Raw genomic sequence first — 9,809 nt, forward strand, 5'->3', positions numbered from 1 at the left:
CCTCGCACCTTCGCGGAGGGCGAGCCCCCGCCCGCGGCTCCCGCGCCTGGGAGACACCCGGCCTGGCCTGCCCGGTGGGCTGCGCGCCTTGGCTCGCCCTCCGCGGGCGCTCCTGCCCCACTGGCTCCCGCAGCCCCGCGGCTCTGCGCGGTCCCGTCACTCCGGAGGTGCGCCCTGCATCCAGTCCACCCGGCCGGGCCCTGAGCTTGCCCAAACCCAAGGAACCGTTTAAGGTCCCAGGGAAGCGCACAGGCCCAGCAGGAGAGGAGCCAGGGGCTGGAACAGTGCTGTGCGACCCCCACTTCTGCTGGGTCCACAGGTCCACACTGGCATTAAGAAGAATAGAGCCGAATTCTTCCGCACCATTAACCCTGCCCATATTTCACACAGCAAGAACTTGCCATTCTGAATAGACGCTGGGAAATTCCGGGTTTCCCCAGCAGATATGCACCCACTGTGGGGAACTCTTCGTTTTCGCCTCAGCTTTGCTCCTTGCTTGTCGTGGCTCTGGGGAAAGAGAGCGTTGGCACTGAGAAGATTCTCCCTTTCTCCTAGTGCACGCCTTTTTGCCCGTTCTAGGCAAGATCTAGAGAAATCTGGCTCTAGCTGGGAGACTGCAGTGTGCCTGGGTCTTTTATTTAACTGTTATCCGAGAGTGGAGGAGACTCGCTAGAGCACGGTAGGGGTCTTTCCGGACCTGGAGGAAGAGGCTGTTAGCATCTGTAGAGAGGACTATTCAGGACTGGCGTTCCATCAGGAGGACACACTGGGAAGGACCTGGCTTCCCTTCCGCACCTACATTCCTGGCTTGCATTAGTCAGAGGGGATGGAGCAGGGAGCTGATGAAAAACATGCAAACCCCGTCTTTTTAGCCATTTGAAACACTTCTGTGGACATCCCTTTTTTGAGACAGGGTAAGCTTGTGGTCTGAGCTCAGGTGACTTCACGAATTCTCCGAGAATTACAGAGAAACTATGAATCATTGCTTTTTGAATGAAGACTCAAGACAGTTGGAATACTGTGAAGACACCCTGAAACAAACCACCATGTGCTCTGCCATCCTCAAGAAGCTTAGATAGCACCTAAATCCCGGCATAGTCATGAGCTCAACAGCAGACCTACAGGAGAGGATAGAACTTAAATTAGCAGCCAGTCACCAAGAAATGCTACCAAGAAATGGTTTGTGTAGCCTGTTTGTAGAAACCTGATATAAATCTACCACTAATTTTGATGTTCATAAGTCTGCCTTCACATCCATGCCCTCCCCACCTCACCGCCCTTACGACTCGTTCTTGGGAGCTAATAGGTGAAGGACTCCTGAAATGTAAATAATATTGTGTCATCACATGAATTCTGTATTCTCTGAATACCTTCTCATGTTCTTGATAGGCTTTCCATACTAACAACTGTCTAGACTTTTTCACAATAATTATCTTTCAAAATAACATAAGCTGGGAGGCACAAGAATCCCAGCAGGTGGGTGGTCTTACCAAATACACTTCGGGCTTTCTCTGCCACATTGTGTACCAACTTGGCTGTTTGGGCTTTAGACATTTTAACAACTACATCCCAGTTCTGAGACTTCCAACGTATATACTCAAGGGGAAGTTTCAGCGGTCTAGACTACATCTGATATAGGCTTCTCCATGCTGGCTACATGTTGCAGGCACCTGGGGAGCTTTTGAAAAACGCTCAGTCTCCACACTCCCTGAAATCCTGATTTAATTGGTCTGCGATGGGGCCCCCACACCTGTATTTTTTTTAAAGCTCTCAAGTGATTCTTAAGTATGCAGTCAGGGGTGAGGATCCTTGTCCTCATTTACATATCAGACCCCGAAGACAAGAAGACAGTCCATTGGCTTTCAAAACCAGCATCTCCAAACCTCACCCACCTTTCTGAAGCTGTATTTTCACACTGGACTGGACTTGAGCATACATAATGAGAGCAGTGGCATTGTTTTCATAAGGGCTGTTTAACCCTAAATTTTCCCTACTCTCGTAGAAAACAGCATCTGGTGTCTAGACAGGTTAGTTTTTAAGGACTCACCAGCCCAGGAGGGTATTGATCACTGTTCGGGAGCTCTGCTTGCCTGGAAAACTTTATTCCAAAGTTTGCTAGAATCTTGTCCAAAATCTGAAAGAGTATGTGAGTTTAAAAATGCTTTGGGGAGAAATCAAACATGTAAAATACTCATGGACATATTATTTTGATATTTCATGAGTACCTGATGTGTATAATCACCAGTTTAGCCCTGGTAATGAATTAAGCACCAGACACCCTATGCCTCTCTGCATCCACAGTGACAAACAATGACTTCTTTTGATCATTATCGAGACTGTTAGAGCTTCAGTTTCTTCATCTGCTTCATCTGCAAGTTAAGGAAAGCAGTAAAACCTACCCAATATGGAGTCTACACAGATAGATTCAGTTTATAGAGTTCTTAGAGAAATGCCTAGTGCATAGTAATCATAGTAATCATAGTAATCATTCAGTGAATATTATTATTCCTATTACTATAGTGAATGCTATTATTCCTATTACTGTTGTTATTGAAAAACAAGAACTAATTCTACATTTATCAAACAATTATGCTAAAGCATAGTGACCTGCTGTGAGACAGACAGCAGTATGTTTATGCTCCCATCAGTATGTTTAAGAACTGATCAACATTTTCATAAGTGTTCAAGGTTTTCTCTATAAAGAATGTGTCACTAGGCCGGGCGCTGGTGGCTCAAGCCTGTAATCCCAAGCACTTTGGAGGCCGAGACGGTGGATCACGAGGTCAAGATCGAGACCATCTGGTCTACACGGTGAAACCCGTCGTCTACTAAAAAAGATACAAAAAAAACTAGCCGGGCGGATTTATGGCGGAGCGCCTGTAGCTCCCAGCTACTTGGGTTGAGGCCTGAGGCCAGGCAGAATTGGGCGTTAAACGGGGGCAGAAGCTTGCAGTGACGCCAAGATCGGCCGCCACTTGCACTCCCAAGCCTGGGCGACAGAGGTAGACTCCATCTCAAAAAAAAAAAAAAAAAAAAAAGAATGTGTTCACTTTGTGCCTTGTGTGCATTTCATCTCACCTGTTTGGATTTATCTTTTTTTTTTTTTGAGAAGAAGTCACACTCTGTTGCCCAGGCTGGAGTGCAATGGCACGATCTCAGATCACTGCAACCTATGCCTCCCAGATTCAAGCAATTCTCCTGCCTCAGCCTCCCGGGTAGCTGAGACTACAGGCGCACACTACCATGCCTGGCTAATTTTTGTATTTTTAGTAGATACAGGGTTTTGCCATGTTGGCCAAGCTGGTCTTGAACTCCTGACCTCAGGTGATCCACCCGCCTTGGCCTCCCAAATTGCTGGGATTACAGGTATGAACCACCACACCCGGCCCTAGCTTTTATCTTTTCTAAATTTGGTTTACTATTGCATTGATTGACAAAATCATTCAGAAACTCCATCTTTGTCCCAAACACTAATTTTTTTGTATCATGCTTACTAGGAAAACACAGATAATGTGTTTAGCCTGTGTCATGTTTAGTTCTATGTCCGTTATTCTCTGGGATACTCTGTTAGCTTCCTTTGAAAGATCTCAGAGGTGGACATTGTCCCACATGGGAACTTTACAAAACAATGTCTCCCACAAGGAATATAAACTTTGTCAACCTGGCGTTTTCTTCCTTCAGTGAAATCTGCCAAAATCCATTGACACCATCCAGCCTGTGGAGAATGTGGTACCTCTTACCAACTTAATTAAGGAGAATATTTTCTAGCATTGGCCACATGTGTTTTTCTTACATATATGTTAATAAAAAATTTAAATATATATTTCTAGTTCTCATTTATAATTATCCTTGTGTCATAAGGCACAATATTTATTTGGAAGTTATTTTTGTTAGAAGCCACAGAGATTTTGGCTCTTATTCTTAAGAAAACTTGGAAGCTGAATGGCTTTCTTCTTTTTGCTAATATATGCTGAGGTTGTACATTTTTAAAAAGCTATCAATTTAATGTTTACAGCAGAAGTATTTTCGAAGTCTCCAAATTCCAAAGACCTAGACAACTTCTAATAATGTGTAGGAGACTTGGTCTGGTTATATGTCTGCTAAAGAAGTTATCCCTCATCAGAGCAATGCGCAGTGAAATTCACTGTCTCTGACATCTGGCCCTTCGGTGGAATCTTCGTAAGCCTACATAAAATGTAGACCACAGCCTTAACTGCAGTGTGAATTGTAATATGGATGCCAAATCTGAAGCACACTGCTGATTTGTATCTGTAGTTCAAGAATCGTGAAAAAGCAGCTAATCGACGTGTGTATGGGCCATATCTTTCCCATTAGATTGGAGGATATGAGGCCATGGATAAAATTGCATGTATAAAGCAGACTATAAAGCAAAATATTGTTTCCAAGTGAATCATATTCTACTTACACACTTTCATTACACACACACACAGAGGCATGTGCACACAATCACACACACACACACACACCCATAACCACATCAGAAACATCTCATATGAAAATAAAAGGACCATGTAAACTTGTATTTGGTTTTTGGAGGTAAACACATAAAGGAAGAGATTCTGAATTTGTGGGGCGGGTGCTCTGATGAAGTTGGTGACTTGCCTTGGGCACCACAGGCACCCAGGTGGCCAATGCTAAAACATGGAAACCACCATTCATTATTTACAGCCAACATCATGAGCAGATTTTATCTAGCAGTTGTCTGTCTACTCTCTGTGTATTTGTTCCTGAAGCCTTTGAAGAGGCTGTTGGTTGTTTTAATATCATTTTTTCAGAAAGGCTTATCATGCTATAAGAAGACTTTATGGAAGGGAACTGGAATTTGAAAGATAATTTTGCAGTGAAATGTAGTAAGTCAAAGCAAGTTACTAACCAAAAAAAATTACAGGTTTTTTTTCCTTACTTGTAACCACCGATATAAAAAAATTCAACTTGTCTATGTCCTAAGTAGATATTTGTTAGTTAATAAATCTTAATTTGGATTCTAGCTGTTTGTAACTGCATCTGGTTCTCTTCAATGGTCATAGAAATATTAATATTCTTAATAGGCTTAGGTGACTTTCATTCATTGGTTTTATTGAGATTTCGAATATGTGTATGGTTATGAGTGTGTAGAGGTTTTGAAATAAGCCATTTCTAGTTCTAACATTAGCCTATAACTAATTGGATCCCATCCAATGACTGGAGTTAACTAGGTTGAAGCTTTGTTCACTTACTCTCCTGCAGTGCCACCTTTTGGCTAGAAGTATATTGGAAAAAAAAAATACGAGTACTTTTAGCAGAAAGCATGCAATTAGCCACAATCAACAAACATTGATTATACCCTATATTGCAGGCTGATGGGCTCAGAAATACAGCAGTGGACAGAACCAGCACAACCACTGCCTTCATAAAGTGACCATCCAGCAAGGAAAGACAGACATTAACCAAATATGTATAAACAATGAAGAACATAATACATGCATGCAAAGAACTCTGAAGAAGTATTGGACCTTATGGGAGAGTAGAAATGGTAAACCCAACCTCCTCTGGGGGAGGCACAGGAGGACAGGTCCCTTGAGAAGGCGGTGTGTGTCACATCTTGAAGGGTGAGTGTGGATTCACCAGAATGTAAGCTCCAAGTGGGCAGGGACTTTGTTGTTCATGGCTGTATCCCCAGGACCTCAAAGAGCATGGGGCCCGTAGTACAGACGGCATAATATTTGTTGACTGAATAAAGGAGTTACCTAGGTGAGAAGAGAAGGAATAACGTTCCCAGGCAGAAAGAACAGACGACATCCCAGAGGCAGCAGAAAGTACTATGTGTTAAAGGATTTAAGAGCAGTTCACAGGAAATTTCCATATTCCATCAACTGGGCGTCCCACACAGCTTCAACTGTTTGCCAGGTCATATGGTTTCCAATTTATAGGCTACTCTATTTTCCATTAAATTGGAACAGTAGTAAACACTTAAGTACAAGCAAAACAACCGACATAGGCAGTCATAGATCACAGGAATAAGGACTGTCACACGGGAAACCTGGAGTTCGCCGTCCTTAGTGTTCTGTCTTCGTGCTGCTGTTTGCTTCCCAGATGGGGACCCAAAGCGCACTGGCAGGAAGTAGAGAGACTTGGGACATTGCAGTTCTGGCAACCTCTTGCTGAAATGTTGCTAAATAAATTGCTTGACCTTTCTGGGTTTTGTGGGTTTTCCCACTTTGGGGTTTTTGTGTGCTCAAGCTGCTTTCTTTTAAATCTTTGTACAGGCGGAGCAAATGTGTATATGCCCTCTGGGCCTGCAGCAATGCTGTAGCCAGTGAGATTAATTCCTCAGGCCAAGAGCTCATTCCTGTGATCCACTTACTCCTCCGTAGACGGAGGGCATTGGCAGGCATGAGCAAACGCTTAGCCACACTCCCAAAACGGGAAAGCAGACCTCGAGGGTGAACTTCCTGACTGTGGAAAGCTTTTCTCCGTGGGTCAGTGTGACACTTTCTCTCGCTTGCCCAATGACAAGAGAAACATCATGGGCTCATGTAAGATTCTTTCAGGTCCTTCAGACAAGAGTTTTGCTTGTTTGTATTGGGATGTGGGGACATGGCCCCTGGATTACGGTTCTCTAGAAGGACAGAACTAATAGAATAGATGTATATATAAAGGGGAATTTATTAAGGAGTATTGACTCACACAGTCACAAGGTGAGGTCCCTCAATAGGCTGTCTGCAAGCTGACGAGCAAGAAAGCCAGTCTGAGTCCCAAAACCTCAAGAGTAGGGAAGCCGACAGTGCAGTCTTCAGTCCGTGGATGAAGGTCCCAGAGTGCCAAAGCTGAAGAACTTGGGAGTCCGATGTTCTAGGGCAGGAAGCATCCAGCACAGGAGAAAGATATAGGCCGGGAGACCAAGCCAGTCTAGCCTTTCCACGTTCCTCTGCCTGCTCTTATTCTACCCATGCTGGCAGTTGACTAGATGGTGCCCACCCAGATCGAGGGTGGGTCTGCCTGTCGCAGTCCACCAACTCAAATGTTACTCTCCTCTGGCAACACCCTCACAGACACGCCCAGGAACAGTACTTTGCATCCTTCAATCCAATCAAGTTGACACTCAGTATTAACCATCGCAGTCCCCTTACTAAAATAAGCAGAAGACAACAGTGTCCTTCCCCTCAAGTGAGAAGCGAAACCTCTGGAATCAAAATCCCTCAGTGAGATGGGGTCCCTGTGTCCCCTTGCCTGGATTATCACTGTCACTGGGTTCCTTCCCTCTTTCTGATGAAGGAAAAAATGCATTTTCTTGTATTCTGTTAACACAGCTGAGAAAAGCAAGTATTTAAAAAAGCAAAACATGCTATAAAATTAAAGGTGAGTGAACCCCAGTTGTATAAAACGTCTTTTCCAAAATTCAAGTTTCTGATGTTATACATCTCAAAACAGTGACGACTCTTTGAGATACTGTCAGATAACTGCTCTCCCACCTCAGATGAGTCTAGGGCCAGCTACAAAATTGTGAGCTCCCATGCAAAATGAAACTGTTGGCTCCTTGTTCACAAGGCAGAAAAAAAAGTGCTGCTCAGAATCCTTAAATATAAAGGTTTTCCCTTTCTTTTATGGCCTCTCTCTCTCAAATTGCCATAGCACTTTATTTTACCATTTAATGTTCTAAGTGAGTAAAAGTGAAAATTATTTAAATTATTAGCATAATTTAACCATAAATACTTATATTCTACAATGTCAGTTTTAAATGCAAATAAATATAAGAGCATTCAACTCATATGCAGAATTATTGAAATCACACAGTTTGTGTTGTGTAGCTCATACAGGCATATGCACTTTGTTCTTAGCAAAACAGTTGACAGACTGCATAGAATGAACTCAACTGTTTTCATTTCACTTCTTGATATACTCACATTCTACCAACATTCTCTGCCTCTGGCTTACTGCGAGTAAGAGTGGGCTGACAGGGAAAGGAACTAGGGGTGCCCTTTCTCCCCTTTCCTTGCATGTCATCAGTTTCCGCGTAAGTGGCTGACTAACACTTCGGCTGTTAGAAACAGGGGTAAGAAAGGGCATGAAGAGATCAGGCACATTCAGGACGGTATGGCCATGTACAGGTACCAAAATATCACATGTACCCTGAAAAGATGTACAACTGTTGTATATCAACTTTTAAAAAGAAAGGATATGATAGGTTTCTTTGGTCATTGGTGTTTCTTAGAATGCCATTGTCCTCTTTCTGCATTTGAAGAGATTCTTGTTCAAAGGGAAAACGTGGTGTCCCAGGGCTGTCACTACTGCTCCCCATCTCACTCAGTCACAAGTAGTATGCTTACCCTGAACTCCCACGCCTGGGGGATCCACAAGAGCTCTGTGCTCACCTGCACGTAGAAGCCAAATGCAGACAGTGCAGCAAGAACACCGCATGTGCATACTGCATGTGCGCCTCTGGGTCTGCATGCGCCACTGTCCCATGGACTTTGCTTGCAAAACACAGGTTCGAAGGTAAAATTATTCAGATATTTCAGGCCAGGAAGAACAGACCAGTAAAGCAAGTGCAGCATCCTCGGAGCCGTGGTCCTGTGTGACTTGTTAGGCTGCACAACATGAAGCCAGCCCTGGAGGAGGAGGTGGCCGTCCCCAGGCACCCAGAAAGCCTCTGTTGTTCCAGTTGTGTGTTGAGTGGGGTCCCTTATGTAGATTAACCTGGACGTCTAGCTGCATTCTAAGAAGAATTCCACACACTCACATAATTAAAACCTAGCACAGTACAACTGCCTGTACCCCTCAGAATCCTACTATGCAATTCCAGGTTCCACTCTAAATAACACGTTAAGATAAAAATGTGTTTTTCTGGCTGGGCGCGGTGGGCTCAAGCCTGGGTAAATCCAGCACTTTGGGGGGAGGCCGAGGAAACGGGGTTGGAAATCCACGAGGGTTTCAGGGAATCAGACAATCCCCCCCTGGCTAACACAAGTGAAACCCCGTCCTTCCTACTAAAAGTACCAAAAACTAGCCCGGGCCCCCGAGGTGGCGGGCACCCCTGTAAGTTCCCCAGCCCTTTACTCGGGGAGGCTAAGGCAGGAAGGGAAAATGGGCGGTGGAAACCTTGGGGGAGGCGGAGCTTTGCCAGTGAGGCTGAGATCCGGCCACTGGCAACTTCCAGCCTGGGGGCCCCGTACCAGAGCGAGACCTCCCGTTCTTCAAAAAAAAAAAAAAAAAAAAAAAAAAATGTGTTTTTTCAAATCTTCCTTGGTAATATGCCTGGGCCCCAGGAAATTATCTCCTCCAGGTCCCTGTTTATGTCCCTCACCCCAGAAACTCCTCATCCCCCACAACACACACCTGTAAAAAGCTAGATTTTTACAAACTGTTCAGAAAGTGTTTAATATCCTCACACTTTAAACATTCAAGAACAAAAATAAGCACATAATAAGAATTACCAGTGTGATTATATACACTAAAATTTTAACAGAAACAACAGATTGAGGGTAATATTTGCAACATATGTTGCAGTTGCTACCCATATTGTTTCAATAATTCATGAAATTTACCTAGGAGAAACATAAACTAACACATGAAAAGATAACCTCACTAAAAGGTAAAATTAGAAAATTAAATCCAAAATTAATTTTCACAATTAATTTTTCACCCACAAAACAGTTTATTAGCAACTTTAAAATGTCATAACCAATATTGGCAAAATTATGGTGAAATGGAAGCATGTACTGTTGCATCTAAAGTATATTTGAAGATTCCTTTTATATTGGCATGTGGGGAAAGTATGTCCCAAATAAATTCTACAAATTTATTTAAAG

This window comes from Rhinopithecus bieti, unplaced genomic scaffold, assembly GCF_001698545.2.
Source record: "Rhinopithecus bieti isolate Rb0 unplaced genomic scaffold, ASM169854v2 scaffold_4654, whole genome shotgun sequence".
In the NCBI taxonomy this organism is placed as follows: Eukaryota; Metazoa; Chordata; class Mammalia; order Primates; family Cercopithecidae; genus Rhinopithecus; species Rhinopithecus bieti.